Raw genomic sequence first — 17,891 nt, 5'->3', positions numbered from 1 at the left:
GGACGAGAGTTGATGCCGCCAGAGGAGCAAGGGAGGGTGCGGGCAGTGGGCGGGCCCGGGCGTCGTGGTGGGGGGGCATGTGCCGCGGCACGCCCTCCCTCACTGTGACGAGCCCGGCACACGCTGGAGGTCGGGCCGACCTCGCCTGGATCCTGGCGGCACGGGGGTGGGGCGGTGGGTGTCCGCCTCGCCGCTCTGCCCACATCCCCAGGGGCCCCTGCTGGCGCAGCTGCTCTGCTCGTCCGCCCAGGCCGCACGCCGTCAGGTGCGCATCCCCGATGCGTGACGCTCTCCAGGTGCTCTGTTCAGGGCGGGGGGGGGGGGGCGGCCCCGATGCCCGGCACACCTGTTCCTGGCAGAGCCGCCAGGACAGGCCCGAGTGCCGTGCTGTGCAGGGAAGCCATGGGGACGGGGCTGGGGCTGGTGGGGACCCGCTGTGCCCGGGGCATGCCAGGCTCTGCCCTGCAGAGGAGGGGCCCCTCCCCGCCCGACGGAAGTGAGTCAGCGTCCTGCCTGCAGTTTCCACGCGCTGACGGAGCTGCAGTGGCCCCGTCCCTGGCCGGGGTGGCGGGCATCGCCACGGGCGCCCCGTTAGCCATCCGGAGACGCGGCTTGCCCAGGAACATGGTGTCGGACCGGGGAGGCGTCCCTGCACACCTGAGACGGGTGCTCACAGCTGAGCCTTGAGCTCCAGCAGCAGCATCTGGCGCCCTGGGGGGCGAAGTGCCAGCACCCGGGAGGGGGAGGTGGGCGGGGAGAACAGGACGTTCTGGGGCGGGGGGAGGGGGTGACAGAGTGTCTGGCCCCGGGGCCTGGAGGCCGAGGTGAGCAGGGGTGCCGAGGGCACAGCCGGAACTCCAGAGGGGGAGGCAGGTGCGCAGTGTTGGGGGTGGGAGGTCGGATGGACTGGGGGGACTTTGGGCCCAGGAGGCTCTGAGGAGGAGAGAGGTGGATCCCTGAGGTTGCTGTTCCCAACGGGCTGAGCGGGGTGGGTGGAGGCCTGGAGTCCGCCCGGTGGGAGGGCCGGCGTGTCGCCCCCCCCCAGGCCTCCCAGCCCCTGTGTCGTCAGAGCCTGGGGCCCAGCCCTGGGCCTCGTTGATCTTAGGTGGGCCTCCCGTGGGAGCTTGAGTGGAAACATTCCGTGAGACAACTACGAAGCGGGGGCGTCTGCCTGCCTCCTCCCTCCACTCCCTGCCCGCGGAGCCTGAGTTGCCGGTTCGAGGCCCCCACACCCCCCGGTGCCCTGGCCCACACAGGCGCCGTCGGGTCTGCCCGCTCCTCACGGCGGTGGGCTGTGACACTCGACTGAGCCGGGGTCCGAGTCAGGCCCTGTTACGTATGACTGGCAGATGTCTGTCTCTTCAGCATCTTTTTAAAAAGATTTTATTTGTTTATTTTTGGAGGGGGAGGAAGAGAGGGAGAGAAACATCGATGTGCAAGAGAAGCATCAGTGTGCGGTTGCCCCCCCACCCGTGCCCGACCCAGGCACCTGCCCTGGCCGGGAATCGAACCTGCCACCTTTCGCTTTGCAGGATGATGCCCGACTCACTGAGCTATGCCAGTCAGGGCCCAGGGTCTCCTTGAAATGACAGTTTTGTTGGTAGAGTTTGTGCAGCACTCAGCTGCCATTTGAAGTGCGGACCTCAGTGTGTTCTGTCACGTTCACGGACTTGGGCCCGCCCCGCCCCCAAGGACGCCCCGTGCCCTTCAGCCGCCCCCGCCCCCGCCCCCAGCCCGGACAGCCACGGCGCCCCCTGGGTCCACAGCCCGCCCTCCGCTCCCCAGTTCTCCCGGTTTCCTGGTCGTGACGCCGGCCGCCGCCCAGCCTGGTCTCGGATGCGTCTTCTGGGGTCCCCAGTGTGTCCTCTGTCCTGGGTGGGCTTCCTGCAGGGGGCGTTGGGGGTGGGGGGCAAAGGCTCGGCTGAGGCAGCCTCTGCTGTGCTGGGCTTTTGGGGCGGGGGCAGTGTGAACACTGGCCGCTGTCGCTCGCTCGCCCACGGGGGCTCCCCCGCACCGGGGCGCCGGGGCTGCCTCCGCCATCACACTGCGCCTGGATGAGTGTCCGTGGAGGGCGTGGGGGCAGGACACCCGCCCGGGGGTGGGGGAGAGAGGCCTGTCCGGGGCGGCTGCCTCTGAGAACAGGGGCGGGTTGGGGGGGACCGAGATGAGGAAGGAGGGGGGGCCGGCGGGGGGGGGGGAGCTGCTCGCTCCTCCGTACAGTGCACGGGAGGTGGCTGAGAAACGCAGGAGCGTCCCAGGAGTTGGTGTCCGTGTCTGAGGCTCCCCGTGTTGTCTCGAGGTGCGTGCCTGTCTCCTTCCATGCCACAGCCCCCCACCCCACCCCCCCATCATCTCAGCCGCCCGTGCGTGCGCCCTGCCCCCTGCCCCGTGCCTCCTGTGTACGCACCGAACGGGTGTTACGTTGTTTCCCGTTTCAAAGCCCTGTCTCCTGACTCGATACTTGTGTAGAGTTTCCGAACTTTCCACACCCGCCCCCTCTGGGGCCTTTTCTCGTGGGACCCTGGCGCCCCCTCCCTCCCGTCCCAGGCGACGCTGCAGGCTCAGCGGACATGGTCCCCGGCTCTGTCTGCAGCAGAAGGGCCCGCATGCCGCACGGAGGGCCGGGCGTTCCGCAGCCCCGAGGGGGTGGCCCTGGGGCCCCTGACTCAACGGTTCCTCAGTGGGTGGGGCCCGCCCAGGGGAAGTGGGTGCTGGCAGAGACGGGGACAGACGGGGAGGGCTCCCCCCTGGCCCCAGATCTCCCCTCCGCCCTGCCCTCCCGGGAGCTCGCGGGTGCTGGCAGATGCACCTTGGGGGACGGCGTCCCTCCCGCCGCCGAGCGTGACTTGCTCTGGAGGCGGGTGCCTCTGGGCTTCCTCCGGGCACACAGCTCCCGGGGCCCTGTCACTCAGCGTCTGTCCGGGAGACGGGGGCGCCTGCAGCCCCTCCTGCCGCTCCTCCTGGTGGCACAGGCTGCGCTGACCCCCACGGTGCCCCCCGCAGGGGTGTGGAATGGGGCGTGGGCGGTCCCCCCTCGCAGCCCCGCCCCTCTCGGTGCCGGGATCCCTCAGGGCAGCCCCGGGGACAGACGCGTGTGGGGCGGGTTCTCTGGAAACAGGAGGGGTCGGTCGAGCAGGGGCGGGGAGGGGCCGGGGAGCTGCGGGAGCTCGGCATGGCCTTCGGGGGTTTTTGAGGGACCAGCATCTCGTTCCACCTGGGGGCCCTCTCACCTGAGCTGCCCTGTGACCACGGAGAGGCCCCGCCTCGCCGCCCACCTCCATCCTCTGCCTCGCCTTCCCGTGGTTGGGGCAGCCCGGCGGTGGCTGCGTCGGGGATGACGTGCAAGTGGTGCCTCGTGAGACCTCGACGCGGCCTGCCCAGGGGCCTGCCGTTGTCCCAGCAAACCCTCGTCCGAGGGGTGGTTTTTGTTTTACTTCTGCACCCTTTGTTGACATGAGGTGTTTTTAAGTCTGTGTTGTAGAATGGCGGTTGTCGAAGAATCTCTCACAGCCGTCTTTCAGGTTGGTGCTTCTCCCGTGGTGCTGTGAGACTCCCGTGTTCACGCCCTCCGTGCGGGTGCCACCGGCCTCCCGGGGCTGCACGCTCATCCCTGCGACTCCAGGGCTGACCCCACGGCTGACCCCGTGGCGCCCTGGCCGCTGGTCGCAGCACGCGGGGTCCACACCCACGTGCCCGCGCCGAGAACGGAAGGAGAATGACCGGTGCTTTTTTCAAAGAGAGGAGTTTCCTTCAGAACGCCACAGCCTGTTGTGTGGCTGGCGGGGAGTTCACGGGGCGTGGAAGGGGCTCCTGGGGGAGTCTCCTCGCTGGCCTGGACGACAGGGTGTGGGCGTTGTGTCGGGCTTGGCCAGGGGTGCCGGGCAAGGCCGTGGGCCGCTAGGTGCAGAGCCTGTGTACGCGGTCTCCCCGACACCCCGCCGAGTGCAGGGTGTCCGTCCCGCACCGGGGCCTGGCGCCCTGGGGCGAGAGGTCCGACTGGGGGATCGCAGATGAGCGGGTGGTCACGGGCCGAGCGCAGACCCGGGCGGGCGCGTGGGCTTCTCTAGAAGACCCTCTGTGTTCGGGTTCCTGAGGGACCGTCCATCCCGTGCCAGGGCCCGGCTGTCCACGTGGACGGTGTCAGAGCTGTTCCAGAAACAGAGGCCCAGAGGGGACAGGGCGGGCGAGGCCAGGCCGCATTGCAGCCGCACGCGCGAGTTCGGACCAGAGCTCCGTGTGGACGACGGGACGTGGTGTGTGTGCGGGGGGGAGGGGGTTGTCGGGGGTGCCGCGGGGAGCCCGAGGGCGCACGTGCAAGGGCGTGGCCGCCTTCAGCTGGGAGCGTGTTGAATCTGTTCCCCATCTTCACATCCCCCCCACCACCCCGACCCCACAGCGCGAGGAGAAAACTGCTTCTGACCCGGCCCAGCACCCTTCTCTCCGTCCCTGGAGCGGCAGCTGTTGGTCGTGTTTGGAGCGGGTCCCGGTGCAGCCTTGGCGCTCTGGCTCTGGGCGCGGCCGGCCCCTGTGCCGACGGCCGTGACCCCGGTGGGGCCGCCCGTGGGGCCGGGGCTGGGAGCAGGTGTCGCCGAGGCGGCAGCTGCTCGGGGCCGGGAGAGGGCCCTGGTGCCGTCCACCTGAGGGCATTTTCCGTGTTTTATCGAAAGCGGTTTGTTTTCCATGCCTGCAACTGGCCAGTCAGCTGCGGCCTCATCATGTGCTGCTAACCGGGCAGTGGCAGGACTGGTCACTCAGGCGGGCGTGTGGACAGCAGGGGGGTGTGAGTGGCAGTGCCTCGCAGGGTGTGGCGTGGGGCTGCCTGCTGTGGGACAGTGCCCAGAGTCTCGCGGAGCCCCAGAGGTCGGGGTGCGGGAGTCGCTTCGGCTGCAGAGTGAAGGCTGTTGGGGGGCGGTGGACGCGGCTCAGGCGGGCGGCGTGGCGAGGGCACCTGGGGGCGAGGGGGCTGAGGCGCAGAGAGGCTGCGTCGCACAGTGCGGGGAGCGCCGGACCCCACGTCCGGACCTGGGCAGCCTGCAGGGCCTGGAGCCCCGGCCCCCAGCGGTCAGCCCCTGGCGTCAGACCCGGGAGGACTCGGGCCACCGAGCGCGCAGCAAGAGGGGCCGGTGTCCCTCCGCCGGCGTCACGCAAACCTGTGGGACTGTCGAGGGGAGTTCTTGAGAGTAGCACCAACTTAATTAAGGAAGGAAAAGAAAAAATTGACTTGAAACTAAGTGGGTTTGGAGTTTTCCAGTCTTTTAATTAAAGAACAATCAGTGAAATTTGTTTAAAGGATGCTCTTTTGAATTAATGAATGCTGACTTGAGTTTTACTTTTGCTTTTTTTTTTTTTTCTGGTAACTGGATGTGAGTCACTTCTGGCTGGGACCCCACCTGATGCGCCTGGAGGGCCCACCCTGCAGAACCCTGAACACTGGGGGTTTCCGTCAGCCGCCCTCGCTGTGCATGCCGGGCGTCACCTCAGGCTGCTGCCACTTGCCAGCGCGAGGCCGTGTCACGCGCCGTTGTGGGGCACGGTGACCAGGGCTGGGTGTCCGCCGAGAGCACTCCCTGCAGCGCAGCCCTGGGGGCCCCGTGGGGCTGGGCCTTGCCTGCCGGGCCCGTGCCCTCCCCTTGCTCTGCGCCCTGACCTTCGCCCTCAGCCCAGTCGGTGCACCATGCCACCGCCACGTTGAAACCGGGTCCCTCCTGTGCCGGCGCGTCTCTGGCCTCCTGCGTGTTCCGTGAGCACACGAGGGAGCGGCCTAAGTTCAGTGGCCGGTGTTTCTTCTTTGTAAGGTTAAACTGAAAAATGGGGGAGCAGATTGTGGCATTCCTGGAAGTCTTCAGTGATTCCTTTGCTGTTCCCTGCGGGACCTCGACTGACCAGCCCCAGGGCCGGCGCGGCCAGTGGTGGCCTGCGACCCTGTTCTCGGAAACCCCGAGTGGGGTGGCCCACGTGGAGGAGAGGGTTCTAGTTGGTGCTCAGCTGCCGGCAGCCACTTCTGAGAGTTCGACGGTTGTTGGTGGCGTGTTGTGCGAACACCTCCATTGTCTGGTCACAGCTCCGGTCCAGGGACCAGCACAGGATCCTGGCCGCTGTGGCAGGACCAGTACGCACCCGCCCAGGCGCCCCCAAGCTCCCACCACCCCGCCCAGCCCTGCTGTGCTGCACCCTGTCCCCTGGGAAGGGGGCAGGGCCTGAGCAGCTCTGCTCCGGTGGCTCGCTGGGTGCCCCGGGGGATCTTCTCTCAGGCGGCCACGTGCTCCTGGGGTCGGTGGAACCGCGGGGTCTGAGGGCTCCCACACGGGGTGGGGGGTCACAGGCGGGGGCCGGCGCGGACCTCCGCTGACTCTGGTGGGGAAGAGTATCGGGCTGGCGTGGCTGCTGGGCCCAGGAGCCAGAATCCCGGATGCTGCGGCTGGACAGGAGCAGAGACGGTGTGACCCAGGAGCGGGTGCGGCGGCCTGCCTTCCGGCGCGCTCTCTCTCTGGCGTAACACCGGCGTTCCAAAACAGCACCTTCGTTTTTTCACGGTGCAGCTCACACGGCCCCAAGCGTCCCTGTGCTCTTTCGTGCTACGGTTCACGCCCAAGGGGTCCTCACGCCCAAGGGCCCGCCAGTGCTGGCGCCGCCCCTCCCGAAGGATCACCGGGGGCCGGGCGCCGGGAATACGCATCGATCCGAGGGGCTGTAGAGGCCGCGCGCGTCTGCAAACGCTCGTCGTGTGGAGGGACGCCACGAGCGCGCTCCGTGGGCCCAGCCCGCCCCCGCGCGGGCGTGTTGCGGCGTGTGTCCGCTTTCCGTGCCTTTCACGGCAGAAGAGCGTTCCGTCGTCGGGACGGGCCACACCCTGCTTGGTCGCTCCTATCGCCCGGCCTTCGGGTTGTTCCCAGCTGCTCTGCGTTCGACCCCGAAGCTCGTGATCCGCCGCGCGGGCCTCCGGGCCGGGCGCGGCTCTGTTTGGGTCCGGTGCGCGTTCAGTTCCGCCCGCGGCTCCCGGGCGCCGAGAGCGCCGCCTGCTGGCTGCGCGGGGAGGGCGCCGCAGGTGGGAGCCCCAGGCGCCTGCGCACTCCGCCGGGCGGCGGTGTGGTGGGAGTGGCCCTTGTTCTCCTGGCTGGGTGGGCCGCGCCAGGGTCGCTGCACGGCAACCTCGAGTTGCCGGGCAGAGGGCAGCCGGCCGCCAGCCAGCCCCTCGGCCGCAGCTGTGCGATCGTGAGCTCGTCGCAGGCGCGAGCTCCCGGTGGAGAGAGCGTGTGGGGTGCGCATGCGCCTCAAAAGTGCGGCGCTCCGCGGGAGGGGCCAGGCCACGTGACGTGGGCGCAGCAGGTGCAGCGGGGGGCGGGGCCGAGAGGGGGCGGTGGCGGCGGCTGCCTGATGGGCTTGTGCTTTCTGTGGGGGGTGGCGAAAATATTCCAGAACTGGGTGGTGGCGATGGTCGCACAACCCTGAGTGTAGTAAAAGCCACTAAATTGAACGCTTCTAAATGGTTACGGTGGTAAGTTTGTGTGCCATGAACTTCAAGGTGACCTTACCTGGTTCTGTATCGTTCCGCGCGCACTCATGAACCGGCTCCCGAACTCCGCGTTGAGCTTGAAGGTGCCGCAGTTTCCCTGGGAGGTGGGTCCTGACCGGCCGAAAATGCCCTCCTGGCGCCCGCCCGCCTTCTCGCCCAGCGGGACGGACGCAGGGGACCCGATCCCAGCGTCCCCCACGCTGCGGCGGGCTCTGGCCTCACCCACGTCGGGTGACCGAAAGTCCAGCCGGTGGCTGGAGCGGTACCACTGCTCCGCCACACCGGGGCTGCCATGGGCCGCCCTGCAGCGGCGCCGGCCGCAACCAGATCCAGGCACGTATCATGGGGACGCAGTCACACAGCTGTGTGCTCTGCAGGGAGCCTCTGCCTTCTGGAAGAATCGATTAGGAGGCCCGCCCACTCGGGAAGCTTATCTGCTGGGCTCCTGATGAGTAGTTCTGACTCGACAAAACTTGTCCCCCTGCGGGACACCAGCACCCAGAAGTGCGGCTGCAAAGACCAGGTTGTCCGGACTGGGGAGTTCCCGATTTCGGGCATTCCGTAAACGCAGGGCGAGCCCCGCTCCCAGCACGCGGGTTGCGTGGACTTGGCCCTGGCTGGGTCAGACTGGAGCAGACTGTGAACTTGACGTCTGAAAACAAAGCTGAGGCCTGTGTTACGAGTGCGCCTTCTCAGAAACTGTCCCTGGCACACGGGGCATCGGGGATTTGTTTGTGCTTTTTGCCCATAGTGCCACGATACCTCCTAGTCTGCGTGCACCCTGCTTTAGTAGTAGTGAAGTCGCATTTCTTTTTTTAAAAAATTTATTTATGGATTTGAGAGAGAGAGAGACATCGATTAGTTGTTCCGCTAATTGATGCATTCATTGATTGCTTCTTGCATGCGCCCTGACCGGGAATTGAACCCGCAACCTTGGTGCATCGGGATGACTGGGGGAGGACTCAGAGGCAGGCAGGCCCCCGAGAGCGCTGGAAACCACGCGGCCGGGTGCCCTCACCAGGGAGAGCTGTGGATGGTGGGTGGGTGGGTGGATGAGTGGATGGATAGAGGATGGGTGGGTGGAAAATGGATGGTGGGTGGGTGTGCGGGTGGGTGGAGAGAGGGTCCGAGGCGGAAGGAGCCGGCCCGGGAACTGGGAGCAGCAGCGCTGCAGGCAGAGGCGTGACCGGGGCCCCAGGGGCTGTGCTGGGCAGGGCGGGGCTGCGGAGAGACGGGGCAGGGTCTGCATGGCGGGGACAGAACCCCGCTGCAGGGTGACTGGGCGGCGGGAGGATTGGGGGGCGAGGAGCAGACAGGTCGTTGGAGGAAAGTGGGACTGGCTTTTTTTCTTTCTTTCCTTTTTAAAGATTTGCTTTTTAATTTATTTTTAAAGATTTTATTTTTTCAGGGAGGGAGAGAGGGAGGGAGAAAGAGGAAGAGAAACATCAGTGTTGATTGCCTCTCGCACACCCCCTGCTGGGGACCTGGCCCGCAACCCAAGGGGTGCCCTCACGGAGGATCAAACCGGCGACCTCTCGGTGCGCAGCCCGCTGCTCAGCCCTCTGCGCCCCACCCGCCGGGGCCGGAGGGCGTCCTCGCTGAGCGTGCTCTGAGGGAGCGTCTCCAGGTGCGCGTTCACACACCGGGCTGCTTCCTCCTGGCACCTCGACGGCATGTTCTCTGGGGGCGCACTGGCTGCACAGTCGGCGTGTCTCACGGCTGGTGGGGACTTTACCCTGCCGCCTCAGGTCTCATCTCTGTCTCTGTCATGTCGCGTGTGCTGAAACTGGTGTGATCGTGGTGTGTGTGTGTGCTGCTGGGAGTAATCTGGTAGAGAGGGCACAGCTGTGGTGGCAGTGGCCGGGGCACCGTCTCCGGTCTTGGGCACTGCTCTGAGTGTGATGGGGGCTGGGCCTGGCGGTGGGGACCCGGGAGGCTGGCGGCCACCTGGGTGAGGAGGGGCCGGGCGGCGGGAGGCCGTGCCTCTCAGGGCCGAGGCTCAGGCTCCAACAGGGCTGCACCAGGCAGCCCTCGGCCGCAGGGAGCCCGGCTTGCCTGACCGTTGTTCTCTGGCTGGTGGAGGGGCCCTTGCCTGGGAGCCCGGCGGCACTGGACACCTGTTGCTCCCAGGGCCGTCCGCTCTGTGGCCAGAGATTCTGCCTCGAGCAGTCGTCTCCTTGACCAGGCACAGGCTGACCAGGGCATCCCCAGGGGGCCCCCTCGGCTCTACGAGTGCTTCCTCCACAGCGCACACGCCTGGGCCTGCCTGTCGTGTTGGCCGGGCTGGGCGTCGATGCGGTCCCTGCTGGGTGGGGGCCACGTGGGAGGCCCCGTGGAAGATGGGTGTCGGCGCCCCTCCCAGCTGAGGGGCGTGGCGGCCGTCCCTGAGCTCCTGGGGGGTGTGGGCGGGCACAGGGTGGGTCCACGCCTGCCTGGCGTCACGTGGGGGTGGCTCTGGCTGGAACTGTCAGGAGACGTTTCCACCTGCACGTCAGCCACCTGGGTGGGGCCCCACCCCCCAGGGGTGTGTCACTGGAGGTGAAGACACAGAGCTGGGGAAGCTGCCTGGCCCTCCGGCCCCGCCCCCAGGCCCCAGCTCGGCACTGGGTGCCCGCCACCCCCCCCTTCCCGCGCTGGTCCGAGAGGTGCCGCCCAGTGTGCGGGACGGGGGTGTGGGCCCGGCTCTCCAGGTGGAGGGGTCGGGGCTGTGTTAAAACTGCGCCCTAATGCCCTTGGAAACCCTCATTAGCACCGGCCCCCAGTTTAGGGAGCCGGTCCCCCGTAACGGGCTGTGCTTTTCCGGACGCCCTTGAACGACAAGTTCTCTTTGGTGACGCCGTGCGGGAAAGGTGGGTCCCGTGTGCACGTCAGCCACCTGTCGCCGCCTCGGAGCAGCGGGAAGCCCGTGGTGATGACTCAGCAGTGCGCCACGGTGGGGGGAGGGGGGTCTCGGGGTAGACACGTTCCCCCGCTCCTGCCCCCCCTTCCCCCGAGGCAGGGCCCGTCCTGACCTTCCCGCCCTCTCCTGTCCCCGAAGGCGGAGGCCTCTCGGCGAGGTTGACTCCCCGCGGGGACTGAACCGTGTGCGGGATGCACCGCGTTTGCAGAGCCGCTCCGCCCGACCGGGCGCCCGCGCGCTCCGCGGTGTTGGCTGGGCGGTGGCCGCGTGGCCCACTCACTTCTGCTGGCTGGCAGCAGCTGAAGCGCGGGTTTCAGGCACCGCCGCGCCTCGCTGAGCGTGGGGTGCCGCCCTCGGGGGCTTTTGTTGGGTAGCTGGTCAGGCCGCGGGCGTCTCTCCGTCCCTGAGTGGCCGGGGGATTCTGCCTCCGTCCTCTGTGTCTTGTTTTCCCGAGTTGCCGGAGGGTCTTGATTTCCGGCCCAGTGCCAAGATGGAAGCAGGGCAGGGCGCGTGCGGTACTCACCCCCAGTGTGAAGAAGCGGCCCCACGGCGTCTGAGTGTCGGGGCTGCCCTGCGTGTGTGTGTGTGTGTGTGTGTGTGTGTGTGTGCTGACCGCCGGCCGGGGCGGCAGGCCCCGCGGGGTGGGTCGCCGCGCCTCGCCTCACCGCACGGGGAGCCGGGACGGAAAGGGCGTTTTCTTCCATGCTGGGCATCACTTTTTTCTTCTCGATTCCTTTTCTCTCGAAACTCGTCAGGCCGCACGGGATGGTGTGGAGGATCTGGCTTCGGCCAGCTTCAGGTTCGCTGGCGACGCCGAGTGCTGACTCACGCCCGGTCCTCGTGCGGCACGCGCTGGACGTCGGGCAGGGAGGAGGCTGGTGGCCCGGCCGCGGAGGGGGCGCAGGGGGCGCAGGCGCGCGTCCAGCAGTGGTCCTTGTGCACCGTCGGTGTTGCGTTTCCTTTCCCTGGGACAGAAGGAGGCCTGGCTCGCGGGCACGGCGGCCCTCCCCCCGCAAGGGTGTGCCAGGAAGGGCACCCAAATGAGGTGGTTCCCTGCCACCTCAGGGCGACTCGGCTGCGGAGCCTACGTGGGGGACGGGGAATCCCCTCTGAGTCAGACGGGACCGAGGGGCGGTCCCGGCGCCTGGGCGTCCTGGGCATCCTGGGCTTGGAGCAGAAACACCCCAGGGTGGGGGGCTTCTCTTATAGGAGCCCAGGAGGCGTCCCCTTTACTGGGGGCGCAAACCCGAGTCGGGGACTGAATCTTTCAGTTTGGGGGCATGTTTGCTGGCAGTGGTGCGGGGCAGGGCGGGGCATGAGGGGATGACCTCTGGGGCAAGGTCACCCCTGACACCCCGCCCTGGCCGGTGGGCGCCCTCGGACGGGGCCTTGTGGTGGCGCCGTGAGCCGTGCCTGCGCGGCCACTCGGGTGCTGGCTGGGGCTGGCTCCCTGCCTCCCACCCCCGCCCCCCGCCCCCCTCTGTGGCCGCAGGTCCTCCTTTGTGAGCTGAAGACACCTCGTGCCTGACAGCGTGGGTGTCACGGCAGCCGGGAAGGCGCCGGTGCCCTTCCTGTGCCTGGCGGACACCGGCGTCTTGCGTGGACCGGTGCAGGCTGCGGGCAGGAGACGGCGCGTCCTCACGCGGCGCCCTGCGTCTGTGCCTGGGTCCCAGCACGGGGCTCTGCTCCGTGGAGGCGGCTCTGCTAAGGGGAGCGACCCGAGACCCTCTCTCGTCCCCCTGTTCACTGGCTCGTTCGTTCAGGCACGCTGCGCGGCAGACCAGCGCGGGGTACACACCGACCCGGGGAGGAGCCGCGCCGCGGAGGTGGGGGCGGGGAGAGTGCCCAGGCGAGCGGGTCCTGGTGGAGCCGGTCCCCGCGGAGCTGGCCAAGGGCTGGCAGGCGGGTGTCACACGGCTGAGCTTCAGACGGGCCGGCAGCAGGGGTGCGGGCAGGGGCCCCGTGTCTGTGGCAGTGCTTCCAGCGCTCTGGAGGGAAGACGGGCCGTGCATGGAAGGGGACATTTTAATTTATGAAGGGAATTTCTCGAAAGCCATTTCCACAGTAAAAAAGTCTGTCTTTCCAGATCGCAGGGGCGGCTTTGGGGTCCTTTCTAGGAGACTGTGTGTCTCTAGAGTGACAGCTGGGGTTTCCGGCGGCCCACACAACCCCACTTGGGAACCTGCTGCAGAGAAGACGGCTCTGAGGCTGCAGCGAGGTGGAGAGGGGTCCCGGGGGCCGCCGGGGGCAGGGGCCGGGCGTGCCGCGTGACGGACTGGTGTCGCGCCTGCCCTGAGTGCGCGCTGCTGAGCGCCGCGGGGGTATTTTTAGGCTCTTACTCACTCAGCCACAAGTGTGGGGCGGGGCCTCTGAGTCACGATGGGCAGGGGCCGGGAGCACGCTGTCGCTGGGGTGACGCTGGGGTGACGGCTCCCTGGCTGGGGGTGGGTTTGCCGGGCTGAGACAGATTGGAATTTCCCAGGGAGCCTTTGCCGAGGGGAAGACGTGAGAGACTTACGGGAACCACGGCCCGTGTGGAGGTGACACATTTCCAGAGAACAGCTGTGGCCCGCAGCCGGCTGCTTCCTCGCGGGGCCCCGGCCCCCAGCGTGTGGAGACTCCCCGCCCAGGCTCTCACTCTCCTCCTCTCCCCACAGTGGAGGCCCCGACCGCACAGACCCGAGGGAGGGAAACAACTGTCCCTCCTGAGGGTGGGGGCATGGTCTTGGGCTTATTGTCACATCGGAACCCCTAGCGGCATCACTGACTCTCCTGGAGCCACCGTGCGCTGATCCCAAAATCCCCCGAAGAGGGGGTTGCGTGCCCGCTGGCGTCTGCCCCGGCCGGGGGCCTCCAAGGAGCACAACAGCGTCCCCTGTGCTGCCTGCCCTCCCACGTGTCCCTCTGCACCCCTGTGAGCCTGGGGTCTCGGCGAGGCCGGCCTCTGGGCCGCCCGGGTCAGTGGGCAGCAGCCACGAGTGCTGGTTTCAGCCGGAGGGGGCTTGTCACACAGAGTCTGCTTCTGCGCCCGAGCAGTGTGGGCGGCAGGACCTGGGGACCCTTGGCAGGTCACTCGGCCCCAGAGCCTCTGTTTCCTCCTCACAGGGACGGCCAGAGGCATAAAGGGGCCGTCGTCCAGCCCTGGGAGATGTTTGTGGTCCTCACCCAGGAAGGAACGCGGTCACTGATATTAGGGACGGGAGAAAGACATTAACTGGCCACATGGCACGCCAGCCCTGACTGGGGCTCGAACCCATAGCCTCTTGGTGTGCGGGCGACACTGCAACCGGCCGAGCCCCCCGGCCCGAGCCCGAGCCGGTCTGTCCATCCTTTGCCTTCGCAGTTTCTGGCTGGTGCCCGGTGTGACACACACCCCCCCGAAGGGGAGGCGGGCGACGTGCTGCTTTGCGTCCTGACGCCCGGGCCGAGGTTTGGAGGAGCTGAGCCCTGGGTGCTGGCGGCTCCGGCCCCAGGGGAGGGACGCGTGTCCCTCCAGAGGCACAGCCAGTCGGCGGCATGGGCCGGCCACAGCGGGACAGCCGGCAGCAGGGAGCCCCGGGCTCGGGTGCCCTCACCAGCAGCCGGAGCTGCTGCCCCTGGGAGCCGGGCTGTTTGTGGGTTTAATGACCGTGCGGTTTGGGTTTTTCTTAGGGAACACTGAAGTCATCTGGGAGTGAACAGTCACACCAGTCTTTTTGTTTCTGAAGGTCATGCCGTCATTCTGCGAGGCCCGGGGGTGGGGGCAGAGACAGGAAGTCCCAGTGCCTGCCTCTCGCCTGGACTGAGCCCCCGACCAGCCCGTGGGCGCTGTGCCCCGGTGCCCGCCCACAGCCTGGCTCACAGCTGGTGAGTCAGAGCGGGCTGCAGGGGAAGGACGCGTCACTGCCCCCCGCCCCCGGTTTCCAGGGTGGCTTCCAGCTCCCAGTTCTGCGGTTCAGTGCCGAGTACGTGCTGTCTGCTCGGGGCTGCTGTTCTCGGGCGGGTGGCACAGGCCAGCACCAAACCCGGTGTCCGTTCTTGCCGCTCGGGGGCAGGCCGCAGTGGAGGGGCAGCCAGGGGCCCGTGGGGGTGGGTGGGGCTGAGGCTGTGGGAGCCACCGCCCCCGTTAGGCCCCATGTCTGTGCCCGACCCGGTGGGAACCCAGTCCGCCCCACGGGCCTCAGCATTTGGAGAGCAGCGGGCGGGAAGAGCTGCTCTGACAGCGGGCCTGCCTGCACGGCCTTGCGGGAGAGCTCGCTGCCCGCCCGCGCGGGAGGTCTGGTCTCTGAATCCCGGCTCTGCACCCCGCGTGGGGGGCCGACTGTGTGATGAGCCTGGTGGGCCGGTTGTCATGGCAGCCGGGACTTCGTGAGCTCACGGTGCTTCGGGGACTGCGTTCCCAGGGCAGCCATGGAGACGGCCGTCCCCGGGCCTGCTGGCGCCCTGTCTGCAGGCATGTCAGAACACCCCCACCTCCCCACTGCTGCAGAAACCAGGGAGGTTTGGTGACGTTGCCCCCAGCTGGGACCCCATTTCCTCTGCTCAGAGGTGAGGCCGCCCTGGCCCCTGGGAGCTGATCCTGCCAAGGATGTGGGGTCCCCCACCCCTTTGTCAGTCCGGTGACGCCTGTGGGTGGGCCCTCTGCGCAGTGTGTTTCAGGCACAAAACAGCACATGCAGGATGACAAAGCAGCCTGGCCACATGGAAATACCGCCGTCAAAATCTCACCATTGAAATGCCACCACCAGACGAGCCCTGGCTGGTGTGGCTCCGTGGGTGGAGCACCGACCGGCCTGGGAACCAAAAGGGAACCCAAAGGTTGTTGGTTCGATTCCCAGTCAGGGCACGTGCCTGGATTTCGGGTCAGGTCCCCAGTAGGGGGCGAGTGAGAGGCGACGAACTGATGTTCCTCTGACATCGGTGTTTCTCGCCCTCTCCCCCTCCCTTCCACTCTCCCTAAAAGTAAAAAAATAAATAAAATCTGAAAAGCACCAAATGGACGAGTGACCGAGTGACGGACGAGCCCCTGATGGCACTGAAGACCCAGGGCCAGCAGAGTTCGGGCCGCTGTGATTCGGGCGTGGCAGTGAGTCCAGGACGCGCTCGGTGTCCAGCAGCCGTCCTGTGACACGAGTGTCCCGTGTTGTCCGAGAGTCACAGGTGCTGCTCCTGTTGCCATGGTTTCTCGCGTGGGTTCTTCGTGGAAGGGTTGCATTTCACTTGGAGGTTAGTCCAAGGTCACCGGCCGCCCCGCGCTCTGCGTGGGTCCTGGGCTGAGACTGGGGCGCATGGGGCACCCTCTCCCCAGCGTGGCCTCCTCCTGGGCAGGGCACCTGATGCCACAGCTGCCGTCCCAGGACTCCCAGCCGGGCAGGTGGTCTTGGGGCGCCTGGTGACAGGACTTGTGTCCCGGGACTCACCCCGGCTGCCCGGGTGACAGCCATGGTGCAGGTGGCCACACCGCACACTCCGGGCGCCCGGCATGGTGTGTGTGGTCCTCCTCCTGAGGAGAGATGGGCCTGGGAGCCCCCTGTTCTCAGGGGGGGCCCTGCTGGGGAGACTCCCTGCCTCACCCGGCTGCCGCCTTCCCCGTCGGTGCAGCAGTTTGCTCGGACCCACCCTCACCTTGCCCTTGCCCGCCTGACATCAGCTGGGTGTGGACCAAAGTCCCTGGAGGGTGTTAGGGTGGCCATTGGTGGCGTGTGTCACTGTGAAGTGTGTCCTGAGGGACTGCTGCTGCCCCTGCCCCAGCCAGGGCCCCCTCGCTTTGCTCCTGTCCCCTCGATTTCCGGTCCCGTATGCCAGCTTGTCCCTGGTCCCCATCCCACATTCAGGGGAAGCACCACTCAAGGGAATGCCCTCTTCTCAGGGGGGAGGGGGCGGCCGAGTGGAGCGCCCGCCCCCCTCTGTGACCCTCCTCTGAAGGGGTGGGGAGGGCCAGTGACAGTGACGGAGGACAAGCCTGCCTCCCGGGCGTCTGTTAACAACGCCGAAGCCTGCCGGCTACAGCTGCCCCGACCCACTTACACACACAGGAAGTCAGTTGTTCCTCACTCACCGGTTTCCCTCTCGCCGACGGAGGAGGAGGAGCGGCTCGGAAAAGGGATCTTGAGGCGCAGGTGCTGGTGTCTGTGGCGGTGCAGGCAGCGCCCCCCTCTGTCCCCGGCACCGCCTGCCTCCGGGGCCCAGGGACCCTGCCCTCGGAAGCTGCTGTAGCCTGGACATCCGGACCGACGGACCGGTCGCCAAAGAGCTCAGAGGCGGAGGGGGCTGCAGGCCTGGGCGGGTCACACGCCCCGACCCCACCCCCACCGCCACCCCCAGGGGTCCGGGTGGGCCAGCTCAGTGAGATGGCCGGCCTTCAGAGCTCGTTCCTTCTCCCCTAGAAGGAAAACGAAGTGAAAGCCAAGTCCCTCGAAGACTCCGAGTTCCCCAGGGCGGGAGCGGGACGCAGTGAGAACAGCCCGTGTTAGCGTTAGTGGAGCACGGCCGTCCCCAGTGAAGGCCGATAGCAGCTTGAGTACATGGACTTTTTTTTTAATGAGGAGGATTTTTTTTAAAGAAACTTTTGAGTGAAAATTAGAAGTATTCTGTTTCTGAGAAAATATTTTCCCCCTAAAGCCACCGTTTTAATTGTCCTGACGGAACGAGGGAGAATGGGAGTTGGGATGAAGTTTCTTTATACTGTGTGAACTGTGGGGGAGGGAGCGTGTGCTAATTGAACCCACCCCCTCGTCACCTGTGGCCTTGTCGCCCTCCCGGTCCGTGCTGGCGCTCCAGCTCCCGATCCCCTGGGGCGCAGGAGAACAGAAGCGCGCCCGCCCGGACGTGTGCCGGCCCGTTAGTAGAGTGCACTGTCAGTGAAGACCTGGCTTCCTGTGCAGACGCCACCTTTGTGGGAGTGCGGGGTTGGTCTTGAGACGGGGGTGCTGAGCTGTGGTTTCTGGGGACCCCAGAGACTGGAAGGTTGAGGGCCTGTGTGGACCCTGCACACCTGCCCAAAGCCCTGGAGGTCACCCGTGGGAGGTGGTGCTCAGGTGGGGTGGTGGCGGGCAGCGTGGGTGAGCGCTGGGGTCGGGAAGCCATGGCTTTCTCAACTCCTGATGATGAAGCCCCTTCCTTCGTGACTCGGTGGCCATTGTAGAGGACATGCTCTGAGGGACTTGGGCGACCTTCCCTCACCTGTCTGAAGGTCACGTTCCTTAAGTGGGGGGCTCAAGCAGGCACGCTCTGACCTTTGGGGGACGCTCGTGGTCCCACGGGGGAAACCGATCCCCACGCTGCGACGACAGCACGGAGTGGCTGGCTCGTGCTGGGCAGTGAGCGCTGTGAGCTGGCGGCACACGGGGTCAGCAACTCACCGATGAGTCCTTTGGGATCCACAGGGGAGGGGGCCTCGGGGCCTGTCGCATGCCACTGAATGAGGGGAGGGCGTATGGACTGGGGGGCTGGGGGCCCCCTGAGCCTGATAGCTGGGAGTCTCTGTGACGAGGTGGACAC

The 17,891-nt window shown here is 67.0% G+C and overlaps 1 protein-coding gene across 2 annotated transcripts in view; it reads left to right on the top strand.

Annotated features, from left to right (window-relative positions):
• Positions 1-17,891, top strand: part of AGO2 (argonaute RISC catalytic component 2) — a 54,900-nt gene that overhangs the window by 6,169 nt on the left and 30,840 nt on the right. The gene's annotated exons all lie outside the window — the stretch shown is intronic.

Source organism: Phyllostomus hastatus, unplaced genomic scaffold (assembly GCF_019186645.2).
Source record: "Phyllostomus hastatus isolate PE091 unplaced genomic scaffold, TTU_PhHast_1.1 phas_scaffold_21, whole genome shotgun sequence".
In the NCBI taxonomy this organism is placed as follows: domain Eukaryota; kingdom Metazoa; phylum Chordata; class Mammalia; order Chiroptera; family Phyllostomidae; genus Phyllostomus; species Phyllostomus hastatus.
The sequence above is the reverse complement of the archived record's forward strand: the minus strand, read 5'-3'. Positions and strand labels throughout refer to the sequence as shown.